This window comes from Aptenodytes patagonicus, chromosome 1 (genome assembly GCF_965638725.1).
Source record: "Aptenodytes patagonicus chromosome 1, bAptPat1.pri.cur, whole genome shotgun sequence".
Lineage (NCBI taxonomy): Eukaryota > Metazoa > Chordata > Aves > Sphenisciformes > Spheniscidae > Aptenodytes > Aptenodytes patagonicus.
This window is the reverse complement of record NC_134949.1, coordinates 164,940,717-164,954,759: the sequence shown is the minus strand read 5'-3', so window position 1 is coordinate 164,954,759 and position 14,043 is coordinate 164,940,717. Positions and strand designations below refer to the sequence as shown.

At 46.7% G+C, this 14,043-nt stretch overlaps 1 long non-coding RNA gene across 1 annotated transcript; it reads left to right on the top strand.

Moving 5' to 3' along the window:
• Positions 1-11,022: 11,022 nt before the first annotated feature.
• Positions 11,023-14,043, top strand: LOC143155966 (uncharacterized). The gene is made up of 2 exons (XR_012994526.1): positions 11,023-11,114; positions 13,616-14,043. It is a non-coding gene; the product is annotated as an uncharacterized LOC143155966 (long non-coding RNA).

Below are 14,043 nucleotides of genomic sequence, written 5' to 3'. Positions count from 1 at the left end.
TGTGGAAGACAAAACGCAACAGGCTGCCAAATGTGATGAAGTAAATCAAACTTCAAATATTTTTAGACTGTATTTAATTTTAATGTGAGTCGTGTGGCTTGGGTTTTGGGGTTTTTAAGTCTGCTTATATGAAATCTAATTGGTGATGTGGGTGTCTCTCCTTTTCGGTGCTATCAAACTACCAGGAAAGCTGGGAAGAGTATTCTTCCTAACTCTGCCTGTCACTGAACTCAGCAGTAGCATCCTCTTCAGTGTATAGGCAGAGTAGAACTATATTCATATTATTGGATTATAGATTAGAGTGATTTAAATTTAAAAAAAATTTAAAAGTTCCTCTGCTGTTAATAGTAGCGAGCTCAGTGTAAAATTGCTAAAACCTTCATTAAAAGATTGTGAGAAATAGGTGTGAAAACATTAAGGTCTTCTCTGAACCCATCAGGAGCAAGAAGCCTGCCAGATTTGTGCCAGAAGAAGGCAGAGTTAGACCAGAAAAGTTAAAAGGTGTTCTTATCAATGAAATTAATAGTCACAAATCACCAGGACCAGATGGTAATTACCCAGAACTCTGCAGTGAAATTACCAGCTCCGAACCAGAGCGTGGTGCCTGCTGCTGAAAGTAGACTTGATACCAGAGCGCAGGAGGCTGTACAAACGTGAGGCGTATTTCTAAGGGGGCCTGGGAGGGGTCTAGGGAACTGTGCGCCAGTAAGTCTGACATCTGTGCTAGTTAAACTGAGAGGAATGGGGTAGCATTAGTGTTAGCTGCTGAATAATGAGGCACAGTGTGGAAAAGGAAGAAGGTTTTGTATTTGTTTTGTTCTTTGAAAGTGCCTACAAACATGTGGTTCAGGGGCCTCCAGTTAATACAGCGTACGTGGATTTCCACAAGCTTTTGGTGAGGTCACTCGCTAAAGATCCCTACAGAAATGAAGCATTGCTGGGGTAAGAAGGGGGAGTTATCTTTTGTTTCAATAATTTGTTAACAGCAAGGAGGCAATAAATGGTCAGGTTTACAATGTCCCATGGGGAGCCGTGGCTACTGGGTGTATTCCTAAAAGCTAATGGGAAATGAAGAAAGTAGTGTGGTGACAATAATGTAGAATTATTCAAGATGGTGAAAACAAAAATAAGCTGGAGAGTTCCAGAAGGATCTCTGACACTTTGAGAGGTGATAATATGATAAATGAAATTCGTTGCTGACAAGTATAATATATTACACAGGGACAGCCTCTAACTCAGTACCACCTAGGAAAGAGATCTTCATGGCACCAGAGACAGCTATATAAAAAAACCTTTGTGAACCATATCAGTAATCAAAAACATAAAGAGACTGTTGTGTCTAAGAAGAAACAAAAAAACCAAAACAAAAAAGGAACACTGTTTTTCCACTCTAGAATTCAGAGTTTGTCTCGCATGTTCAGTGTGTGATTCAAGTCTTCGATTAAAACATTCAGGGTCTCAGAGCTCCTGCAGGGTTTGCCGCAGGTCCTGGGCGGCCTGGTGAATGACTGACGAATAATGGCAGACTCCCAGTTCTAGAGCAGATTCTCCTCATCCTTACTGCTGGAGGCATCTGCTGGACTTTCCTGGATGTGGAAAGCATGTTTGCATTCTCCAAATGGCAGGGACTTCTTAACTGCTGTCAGCAGCCAGCTAAATGTCTACAGCATGGTGTTGACAGGGCCTGCGCCGTTTGCTGAAGTACAAACAACTGCAAGGTGAAATTTGTTCCAGGTTAGCATCTTCAGTGTTTGGGTTTTTTTTTTTCTTCCTATTCCTTATGGCTGTGGGATGAATCCCCAGCTTAAAGTCACTAATACCCAAAGGTAATACTGGTGGCCTTCCTGACTAGCGGCAGCCGAAGGTGTAGAGCAACACAGGATATGATCCTCAAACCAAACCCACTGTTTTCATTATTTTTAAAATGAGAAATCCTTTCTCCTTGGTACAGGCCTTCTTTTGCTCACCTAGCTGAGGTGACTCGGGGATGGTGACTCAACCCCTTCCCTGGGCAGCTTGTTCCAATCCTTGACAAAAGCATTCTTTTTTTTCTTTAATTGATTTAATGTTGCATGTTAAGTTAATCGGGCTTAACCTTCTTTGCGCATAGAATGAGATGACACACATCTCAAAGAAGGGAGCAAAGCAGAGCATTGCCAGATAAGTAATTATTTAAAGCTGTGCTATCACATAGGGGATCTTCATGTTCAGGAGCATAGAAGAATGAAGTAATGCTCCAAGATTTTATGCTGAGACGAGGGACGCCGGGCTGCGCCCGCCTCGCCAGCAGCTCCTGACTGCCATTAGCCGTGTGTCGTTTGTTTAATGCCTGCCGTGTCCTCCCCTGGCAGTGCAAGCGCTGCAGCTCGGTAGCAAAGCTGTTGGGGAAACGAGTGCTGTGTCACTTGGGCTCACTGCAAGAGCCAAGATGGTGAGGAATGGGACTATAAATTGAGTGTTGATTTCCATCATCTAACCATCCTCTGTGACTTAGGCTGCTCTGGATTAGGCTAAAGAGCCTCGTTTATGTGAGAATAGATGTGTTTTGTACTTTCTGTGCCCATCTGTGGGATCTGTTGAGCAAGTGCTCTTCCTGCCTTGCAGGAAAAGCAAGGAGACAGGTGAGTCAAAATTTGGCTTTGGGTGGTCTGAGTAGGACCTCCCTTCACTTGTCTTTAAGCGAAGAGCCCTGGAGCGTTATTTAAGCACACACTCTGTAATACCAGAAGTAACAGTTTCTGCTTTTTTTTTCTTTTCCCTAGTAATTTCCTTCTTGTTGAGGTTTTTGTCCAGCTTCTGTATGTGTCTCTGTCCTGGTTTCGGCAGGGATAGAGTTAATTTCTTTTCTAGTAGCTGGTACAGTGTTTTGGATTTAGGATGAGAACAAAGTTGATAACGCACCGATGTTTTAGTTGTTGCTAGGTAATGCTTACACTAGCCAAGGACTTTTCAGCTTCCCATGTTCTACTGACTGAGAAGGCTGAAGGTGCACAAGAAGCTGGGAGGGGGCACAGCCAAACTGGCCAAAGGGACATTCCATACCATGTGACGTCATGCTCAGTACATAAACTGGGGAAAGCTGGCCGGGGGGGCCGCTGCTCGGGGACTGGCTGGGCATCGGTCGGCGGGTGGTGAGCAATTGTACTGTGCATCACTTGCTTTGTGTATTATTATTATTATTATTATTATTATTATTATTATCATATTATTATTATTATCATTTTATTTCAATTATTAAACTGTTTTTATCTCAACCCACGAGTTTTTCTAACTTGTGCTCTTCCAATTCTCTCCCCCATCCCACCGGGTGGGGGGGAGTGAGCGAGCGGCTGCGTGGTGCTTAGTTGCCGACTGAAGTTAAACCACGACAGTCCTTTTTGGCGCCCAACGTGGGGCTCGAAGGGTTTGAGATAATAACAGGTTAACCGGAGTGTATTAAAGAACTTATATCTGTTAGTAGTTTTGGGTCACAATGTTGGTTTCTCTGTTCTCGATATTGATTTGTATAATCTGCATCGCGCTCTTTTTCCTGCTGTACATGTTAAAGATTGGTGTTGGGTTTTGCAGTTTGCTGTGGTCTGCAGTGAATAGTAATGTCTCGCTTGTGAGGTTTGTTTTTAGAACATTGACCTTGACGTTAGTGTGGTATGTAAACTTCGCAATGAAGCCGTTACTGTACCACGGAGACCATTTCGTGGAGACAACTAGCAATTGCAGTAACTTTTCTGAGATTTTTTTTACGGAGGAAATACAGAATGGCAGGGTCACTACCTTCTTCTATAATGTTTCCTCCTTCATTACAGTAATTTTTCAGTATTTTGAACATCCTTGGGCAGTTAAGATACTTCTATTAATACTTCTTGGGAATACTGTTTCGGTTTTGTCTAAAGTTGGTAAGCAATTTAAGAATATCATCCAGAGATCTGCCCCAAGGCTGAATAATTATGAGTGGCAGGGTGTGTGGGACAAGATGGGCAAGTACCTAGGCCAATGGGCACCCCCAGTGTTTTGGAACTTCACCCCTGAGCAAGTGCAGAATCCTGAAAAGTTAGTAGAATATTTGGAAAAAGTATGCTGTCACCCTGGCAACTCCAGAGAGATGCAGCTCATTGCAACGTGCTGGGGCCTGGCCCATGCCTACCGAGCCCTGTTCAACACCATTCAGTGCCCTCAAAGGGAAGGGAAGGTCTCTGGCTCTGACAGTAAAACGACACGCACTGCGGCCACTCAGACCCGGGCAACGCGCCCTGCGGCCACTCCGACCCCAGCGACAGGCCGTGCAGCCACTCAGACCCCGGCAACAGGCCCTGCGGCCACTCAAACCCGGGCAACACGCACTACGGCCACTCCAACCCCAGCGACATGCACTACGGCCACTCAGACCCCGGCGACATGCACTGCGGACACTCAGACCCCAGCGACATGCACTGCAGCCACTCAGACCCCGGCGACATGCACTGCGGCCACTCAGACCCTGGCGACATGCACTGCGGCCACTCCAATCCCGGCGACATGCACTGCAGCCACTCAGACCCCGGCGACATGCACTGCGGCCACTCAGACCCTGGCGACATGCACTGCGGCCACTCCAATCCCGGCGACATGCACTGAGGCCACTCAGACCCCGGCGACATGCACTGCGGCCACTCAGGCTCCGGTGACATGCACTTGCACTGTGGCCACTCCAACCCCGGCAACAGGCCCTGTGGCTACTCGGACTCCGGTGACATGCACTTGCACTGCGGCCACTCCAACCCCGGCAACAGGCCCTGTGGCTGAACCAAAGAACCAGCCTGTGCCGGTATCAGTCGCCCCTGTACACAAGAAGAAATTTTGGAAGCGGAAGTCGGCTCGTTTAGTAAGGGAGGAAGAAGCTTCTTCTAAAAGGGAACCGGAGGAAGAACTGTACGACTACCCTGGAGAAGGGCCATCACGAGAACGGGAGGAGGAGACCCGGCCGCTGATCGGGGAGGAGGAAGAGGAAGAACTCATAAACGAGGCAGTGACCACCCGATCTCTATCCCTGAGTGAGCTGCGAGATATACGAAAAGATTTCAGCCGTCGTCCAGGTGAGCATATTGTCACCTGGCTGCTCCGATGCTGGGATAATGGGGCCAGTAGCCTGGAATTAGAGGGTAGGGAAGCCAAGCAGCTGGGATCCCTTTCTAGGGAAGGGGGCATTGATAAAGCAATTGGAAAAGGGACACGTATCCTCAGCCTTTGGAGGCGACTCTTGTCAAGCGTGAAGGAAAGGTATCCCTTTAAGGAAGATGTCATATGTTGCCCAAGCAAGTGGGCCACCATGGAGAAGGGTATCCAGTTTCTGAGAGAATTAGCTGTGCTGGAGGTGATTTATGGTGACCTGAACAATAAACAACTATCCAAAGATCCAGACGAAGTCAAGTGCACACGACCCATGTGGCGGAAGTTTATAAGGAGCTCACCATCGTCATACGCCAATTCATTGGCAGTGATGACCTGGAAAGATGGAGAGGAACAAACAGTGGATGAATTGGCTAGTCAACTCCGGCAATACGAGGAAAGTCTTTCTTCCTCCATCGTCTCGGCTGTGGAGAAACTGTCCGAAAAACTGTCCCGGGAGATCCAGCAACTCAGAGAGGATAGGTCCTACTCCTCACCTGTACGGACCAGTATCTCGGCTATTAGAAGTAAGCGTTCTTTTGCTCAAGAGAGAGAATATAAAGGGTACACACCACGGGGCACCCTATGGTTTTATCTGCGTGACCACGGAGAGGACATGAGGAAGTGGGATGGGAAACCTACCGCAGCCCTAGGGGCACGGGTACGCGAATTGCAAGGGAAAACAATCACAGAAAGAGGTTCTTCCAGGAAAATTGCTGCTCCAGTTTCCAGCGGGCAGTTCCCCAGAGAGAGTAGAAGGGCTGATCTTACTCTTGATCTTAATGAAGAAACTTCTGACTTGTACGTACAAGAAATGAGAAATGAGTACTGTGATGAGGATTAGAGGGGCCCTGCCTCCAGCCAGGGGGAGGAAAGGGACAACCGGGTTTACTGGACTGTGTGGATTCGGTGGCCTGGCACGTCAGACCCACAGAAGTATAAGGCTCTGGTAGACACCGGGTCACAGTGTACCCTAATGCCATCAAGCTATATAGGGGCAGAACCCATCTGTATTTCTGGGGTGACGGGGGGATCCCAACAGCTAACTGTATTGGAAGCCGAAGTGAGTTTAACTGGGAACGGGTGGCAGAAGCACCCCATTGTGACTGGCCCAGAGGCTCCGTGCATCCTTGGCATAGACTACCTCAGGAGAGGGTATTTCAAGGACCCAAAAGGGTACCGGTGGGCTTTTGGTATAGCTGCCTTGGAGATGGAGGAAATTAAACAGCTGTCCACCTTGCCCGGTCTTTCGGAGGACCCCTCTGTTGTGGGGTTGCTGAAGGTCGAAGACCAACAAGTGCCAATCACTACCACCACGGTGCACCAGCGGCATTATTGCACCAACCGAGACTCCCTGATTCCCATCCATAAGCTGATTCGTCGACTGGAGAGCCAAGGAGTGATCAGCAAGACCCGCTCACCCTTTAACAGTCCCATATGGCCAGTGCGGAAGTCTAATGGAGAGTGGAGACTAACAGTAGACTATCGTGGCCTAAATGAAGTCACGCCACCGCTGAGTGCTGCTGTGCCAGACATGCTAGAACTTCAATACGAACTGGAGTCAAAGGCAGCCAAGTGGTATGCCACAGTTGATATTGCTAATGCGTTTTTCTCAATCCCTTTGGCAGCAGAGTGCAGGCCACAGTTTGCTTTCACTTGGAGGGGCGTCCAGTGCACCTGGAACCGACTGCCCCAGGGGTGGAAACACAGCCCTACCATTTGCCATGGACTAATCCAGACTGCACTAGAACAGGGTGGAGCTCCAGAACACCTGCAGTACATTGATGACATCATCGTGTGGGGCAACACAGCAGAAGTTTTTGAAAAAGGGAAGGAAATAGTCCAAATCCTGCTGAAGGCCGGTTTTGCCATAAAACAAAGTAAGGTCAAGGGACCTGCACAGGAGATCCAATTTTTAGGAATAAAATGGCAAGATGGACGTCGTCAGATCCCAATGGATGTGATCAACAAAATAACAGCCATGTCTCCACCAACTAGCAAAAAGGAAACACAAGCTTTCTTAGGCGTCGTGGGTTTTTGGAGAATGCACATTCCAAATTACAGTCTGATTGTAAACCCTCTCTATCAAGTGACCCGGAAGAACGATTTCAAATGGGGCCCTGAGCAACGACAAGCTTTTGAACAAATTAAACGGGAGATAGTTCATGCAGTAGCCCTGGGGCCAGTCCGGGCAGGGCAAGAGGTAAAAAATGTGCTCTATACCGCAGCCGGGTAGAATGGCCCTACCTGGAGCCTCTGGCAGAAAGCACCAGGGGAGACTCGAGGTCGACCCCTAGGGTTTTGGAGTCGGGGATACAGAGGATCCGAGGCCCGCTATACTCCAACTGAAAAAGAGATATTGGCAGCATATGAAGGGGTTCGAACTGCTTCAGAAGTGATCGGCACTGAAGCACAGCTCCTCCTGGCACCCCGACTGCCGGTGCTAGGCTGGATGTTCAGAGGGGGGGTCCCCTGTACACATCATGCAACTGATGCTACATGGAGTAAGTGGGTCGCACTGATCACACAACGGGCTCGAATAGGAAACCCCCATCGCCCAGGGGTCCTGGAAGTGATCATGGATTGGCCAGAGGGCAAAGATTTTGGAATATTGCCAGAGGAGGAGGTAACGCGTGCTGAAGAGGCCCCAATGTATAATGAACTACCAGAAAATGAGAAGCAATATGCCCTGTTCACTGATGGGTCCTGTCGTCTTGTGGGAAAGCATCGGAGGTGGAAAGCTGCTGTATGGAGTCCTATGCGACAAGTTGTAGAAACTGCTGAAGGAGAAGGTGAATCGAGCCAATTTGCAGAAGTAAAGGCCATCCAGCTGGCTTTAGACATTGCTGACCGAGAAAAGTGGCCAGTGCTCTATCTCTATACTGACTCATGGATGGTGGCAAATGCCCTGTGGGGGTGGTTGCAGCAATGGAAGCAGAGCAACTGGCAGCGCAGAGGCAAACCCATCTGGGCTGCCGCATTGTGGCAAGATATTGCTGCCCGGGTGGAGAACCTGCTTGTAAAAGTCCGTCACGTAGATGCTCACGTACCCAAGAGTTGGGCCACTGAAGAACATCAAAATAACCAGCAGGTGGATCAGGCTGCTAAGATTGAAGTGGCTCAGGTGGATCTGGACTGGCAACATAAGGGTGAATTATTTCTAGCTCGGTGGGCCCATGACACCTCAGGCCACCAAGGAAGAGATGCAACATATAGATGGGCTCGTGATCGAGGGGTGGACTTGACCATGGACACTATAGCCCAGGTTATCCATAAATGCGAAACATGTGCTGCAATCAAACAAGCCAAGCGGTTAAAGCCTTTTTGGTATGGAGGACGATGGTTGAAACATAAATATGGGGAGGCCTGGCAGATCGATTATATCACACTCCCACAAACCCGCCAAGGCAAGCGCCACGTGCTTACAATGGTGGAGGCAACCACCGGATGGCTGGAAACATATCCCGTGCCCCATGCCACCGCCCGGAACACTATCCTGGGCCTTGAAAAGCAAGTCCTATGGCGACATGGCGCCCCAGAAAGAATTGAGTCAGACAATGGGACTCATTTCCGAAACAACCTCATAGACACCTGGGCCAAAGAGCACGGCATTGAGTGGGTGTACCACATCCCCTATCATGCACCAGCCTCTGGGAAAATTGAACGATACAATGGACTGTTAAAGACTACACTGAGAGCAATGGGTGGTGGGACGTTCAAACATTGGGATACGCATTTAGCAAAGGCCACCTGGTTAGTCAACACTCGGGGATCTGCCAATCGAGCTGGCCCTGCCCAGTCAGAACTTTTACGTACTGTAGATGGGAATAAAGTCCCTGTAGTGCACATAAAAAATATGCTGGGGAAGACAGTCTGGGTTATTCCTGCCTCGGGCAGAGGCAGACCCATCCATGGGATTGCTTTTGCTCAAGGACCTGGGTGCACTTGGTGGATAATGCGGGAGGATGGGGAAGTCCGATGTGTACCTCAAGGGGATTTGATTTTGGGTGAGAATAACCAATGATCTGAATTATGTGATGTTAAGTACTAATTGTAGTTATAATAGTTATACTAATAATACACAGATATACTAATAATACTAATAATATTATATGCCATACTAATGTTATTACAATAAGAATCACCCAGATTAATGAAGAACAACTTTGATGAAACCGAGCAAAGCACAGTGATGATGGTACCAGAACTGACTTCAACATGGAACAATCCAACACCACATACCATCTCCATTTTTCCTGCCCTGAAAGATTATTATGACAGATGGAGCCCGAAGTCATGGACTAAATGAACTCACCGAACATTTTAGAGGGATGGCCCACAGACGAAGGGAATGATATCTCTGTGTGTGTGTATATATATATATATATATATATAAAGGGGTGGTGATTAATGAAAATGTACTGGAAAATATGAGACTTGAGCATGACGCAGATGGTATAGAATAAGGGGTGGATATTGTCCTGGTTTCGGCAGGGATAGAGTTAATTTCTTTTCTAGTAGCTGGTACAGTGTTTTGGATTTAGGATGAGAACAAAGTTGATAACACACCGATGTTTTAGTTGTTGCTAGGTAATGCTTACACTAGCCAAGGACTTTTCAGCTTCCCATGTTCTACCGACTGAGAAGGCTGAAGGTGCACAAGAAGCTGGGAGGGGGCACAGCCAAACTGGCCCAAGGGACATTCCATACCATGTGACGTCATGCTCAGTACATAAACTGGGGAAAGCTGGCCGGGGGGGACCGCTGCTTGGGGACTGGCTGGGCATCGGTCGGCGGGTGGTGAGCAATTGTACTGTGCATCACTTGCTTTGTGTATTATTATTATTATTATCATATTATTATTATTATCATTTTATTTCAATTATTAAACTGTTTTTATCTCAACCCACGAGTTTTTCTAACTTGTGCTCTTCCAATTCTCTCCCCCATCCCACCGGGTGGGGGGGAGTGAGCGAGCGGCTGCGTGGTGCTTAGTTGCCGACTGAAGTTAAACCACGACAGTCTCCTATCACGGCAAAGACCTGTTATGTAAACGAACACAGGTCATTTAGGTACCATGGACCTGCATGAGGAGATTGGTTAGAGAGGTACAACTGCAGGGGGAAGGCAGCGGAGGAAACGGGGAGGCACACCACGTGGCACCGCTGGATGTGGAAGGTGCGTTTGCCTGCGTGAAGTCACAGGTGAACCAGATCCTTTGCCCTCATATTCACATATTGACAGCAGAGGCAATATAACACACCCATGGATTTTTTTTTGCAGCTGATTAACTCCTGTTTTATTATAAAGCCACATGCTTCTGCTCCCCTCAGCAATGAGTTTCGGGGATGTCTTCAAGCCTTCTGTACTTAATTTTTCAAAATGTGAAGCTGCTTGCCTTCAAGGGATTGTTTTAGTTTGAATTTCCTCATTAATCTTCGTTCTCGTCTGTATTTGGACAGCACTGTTTTTAATAGGGACACGTTTTTCCCTTGGTGCCACCTCTTCCTCATCTGCTTCTTCACCCCGCCTGTTTGGAGATCCGCTGCTCCCTGGGGAAAGAAGTCATTAAAGCTGAACTTTCATCTGAAGTCTCTCAAAGCTTGGGAAGAATTTTACCTCTTCGCTAAGGAGCCCTCTGCCCTTCCATGGGGTGTTGTCTTACCTCCCATGGTCCCTCTGCCATTTCTCAGCCAGTTGCTCGGGGAAGGACTCGATGCCATCTGCTATTTTTTCCTTATGGCAAGGAAAGAGGACTTGAACTAATTCCATGGGGCTTTTTATAGAGCAAAGATTGTGATGGTCTTAATGTACCGAACTGGAAGTTTTACAGCAGGGCTGCCTTTACTTGATCTGTTTGGGGCTGGTTACTATACACACAAATGAGGGACCAACTTAAGCTGCCTGTGTTAAGGATGAACGCGCCACTCAGTGCTACAGCTTTGGTTGACCGCAGTTACCACCACACAGAGGTAAAACTGGCAGGGCTTTTTTAACAGCCTTTTTCGTGTGGGACACTTAGTTGTCCCCTGTTGTAATAGCATTTGCCTAGGATTAAATTCTGCTGAAGGCAGGGAGAGTTTTGTTGTGGTGGGAGATGATCAAATGGCTGAATAACAAGAATGCAAGATCTGATTAACGGTATCCCACTGAAGAGTCTCCTTGCTTCTCCTCCACTTGTGAAAAATCTGGTATTTCTCTAAAAGGAAGATAAAAATGGATTTAAAGTAATTTCAGATTAATGACTAATGAGTAGCTCAAGCAACATTTACAACTAAGCAATTAGTTTTGCAGCGGGAATTATTTAGAAATTAGTCTTTGCAGACTATTATTAGAAGTAACTTGACCTCGTTAAAAAGCATCGTATGGAAGAGTGTCTATTGACTTGGCAGCCACCTTAATGCAATGTTTTTTAACAAACCTGGCCTTCTGTGAGCTTAACTGTACAAATACAAAGGGCAATAGAAGGTCTGTTTCCTTAACTATTCTGCATGCAGATCAAAAATCTAATGCAAACCAAAGTAGCTCTGTGCCTGAATTAGTCCTCAGGCTTAATGACATTATTGAAACCATAGTTAAAATGTCAGATTGTGACCATGAGGTAAATTTCTATGTCATTGGAGTCAGTGGGATTTTTGTCTTGGACTGCAAGAAATACAATATTTCATCATTTCCTCAGGTTTAGCTGTAAGAGGGCTCTTGTGCATTTGGTATTGTCCTTTTTTTTTGCTTTTTTTTTTCCATTTATAGAATGAGTTTGGGTGCGGAAGGGATAGTTTGAAGCCTCCAGTTTCACTTGGATTTAATCAACGTCTGCGTGCTGCAGTATGCAATATGTTTGAAAGCTCAGCAGGCTCGTCTAAGCAAGAACTGCAGAATTTAATCCTGCGTCACTACTAATGTTTATTTTTTTAAAAAATCTATTAAGCTCCTACATCTACCATTGCATCTTTGTAACTGCTTTCCAGAGCTATAAATGGGCTGTAAATTCAGTACTGACTTACCTGCTGTATCTTGCTGTGCACCTGCTTCACAGGCAAACCTGTGCTGGCTGTCTCTGGAGTAGGAATAGGATGCTGACTTCGCTCTGTAAAAGTCTAAAGGGATCACAACCTGGATATTTAAGAAACAGCTTTCTTCCTCTGACAATCGGAAGTCACCGTTAAGCCCTTCCTAGCTCACTAAAGAGGGAGCTGCTGGCAATGTACCCCTCATGATTTCTTTAGGGCATCAAAACCAGTTCCTGGTTTTGGTCTGCAGAAACGCAGGTTGGGCTTTGCTGCCTTTTGGGGATATAAAGCAAAGTTTGACTGTTTGCAGGGGGAGTTTTGGCATTTTTTTTGTCAGAGGGACACTCGGATCTTGGCACGTTTCCTCAGCTTCACCTACCCTATCGGTGTGTTTTGTGGAGGTGAGAGGCGAGAAGTCCCAGGAGCTTGGCTCCAGGGAAGTAGTCAGTCTTGGCAAACCTTTTGTTGTCCTGCTGCCTCCGCAGTCATGCAGTGTGCGTGAAGTATGTTAGGAATGGCCCAGAGAAAGCAGAATTACGTTATCTGGAAAGTACCAGTAATACTTAAAGCTATGAAAGATTTGCCTGGCAGCTTTCGTAAGGCTGTTCAGAAAAGATATTTTGGGATGACTATTACGGCAAGGTTAAAACTATTCCCTACCAGCACCACCAAAAAGACGAGGGGTCGCTTCATGCATTTTAAGCCAGTAATGGGCCCTGCAAATACTCTATCGGCCTGCTCCCCTCCGCGGTCCCAGACGGAGAGACGGGGTGTCAGTATTCGAGCCTACTTGGGGAAAAAGACAATTACTTTAAAAGCTGTTGAAGGACCATGATTGCAGCATTTCAGCACGGACAGAAGCTCAGAGGAGGGGTGGCCGTGCTGTGTAGGAAATTATCATCAAGTGAAATGTATGCCCTGAGTAACAGTATCCTGCCACAGAGCACGGGCTAATCCAGCACTACAGCGGTAGCAATCCCAGGCAATTACATCTGCTGTTACAAACCCGGTTTTGTGTCCCTTACTCATCCTCTCTTCTGTCCCAGAGCTCTAACCTGCCTGTCTGCAAGCTCATTGTCGCTGGCAGGCACGCTGCCTTTCTGCCCCCGCGTGCTTGGGTGGTGGAGAGCGATGCTCATGCCTGCGTGAACAGAGGTGACCTCCTCTTCTGTCACTGCTCTGGGTGATGCCTTTCTGCAGGGAAATTACTATTCACGTATCTCCTCGAGAACACTGTGCCGTTGTATGGATGCTTTTATGTTCTTTCTCTTCCTGATCAAATACTGAAATGTATTGCTAAGATTGCAAGGAGCGCTCTCCAGCTGTTTCATATGGAAACAGTTACTGTGGATGCTATATAGTAAATGCTTTCCTATGCAGTTATCCATGCATGAGTTATGAAATTCAATTAGAAAAATAATAGTCTTATTTTGGTTTTAATTATCACCTGTTCTGCAATGCAGCTCTTCTAAAGAATGTGGTTAGTGGTAGTACCATGTGAGCTGAGCCGTTTTTCCCTGCAACGACTGCCAACTACAATGACTTTAAAAAATGAATAAACAAGAACTGAGCTTTGCAGTATTGGACTCGTTTATCATAACACGTCTTCTTAGGCCCAGGTCCTTGGTCTAACATTTCAGCAACTCCAGACAGTCATCTTGGTTCAGTTGGTAGCAGCTCAATCTTCAGCAAAGTCTGTCCAAAACACCATCTAGCCAAAAGGAAAAGACGGGAGCAGAGACAAGTAGGAACAGAGACAAGAGACATCGTCTACTATGAACAAGACTTGTTGTTGTAATTAATATGGCTCAACTTTTTGCAAACTGTGTGATTGTAACTTGCATAACTCTGTGTGGTAACACTGGCTTTTAAATACATTATTTCTGTAATA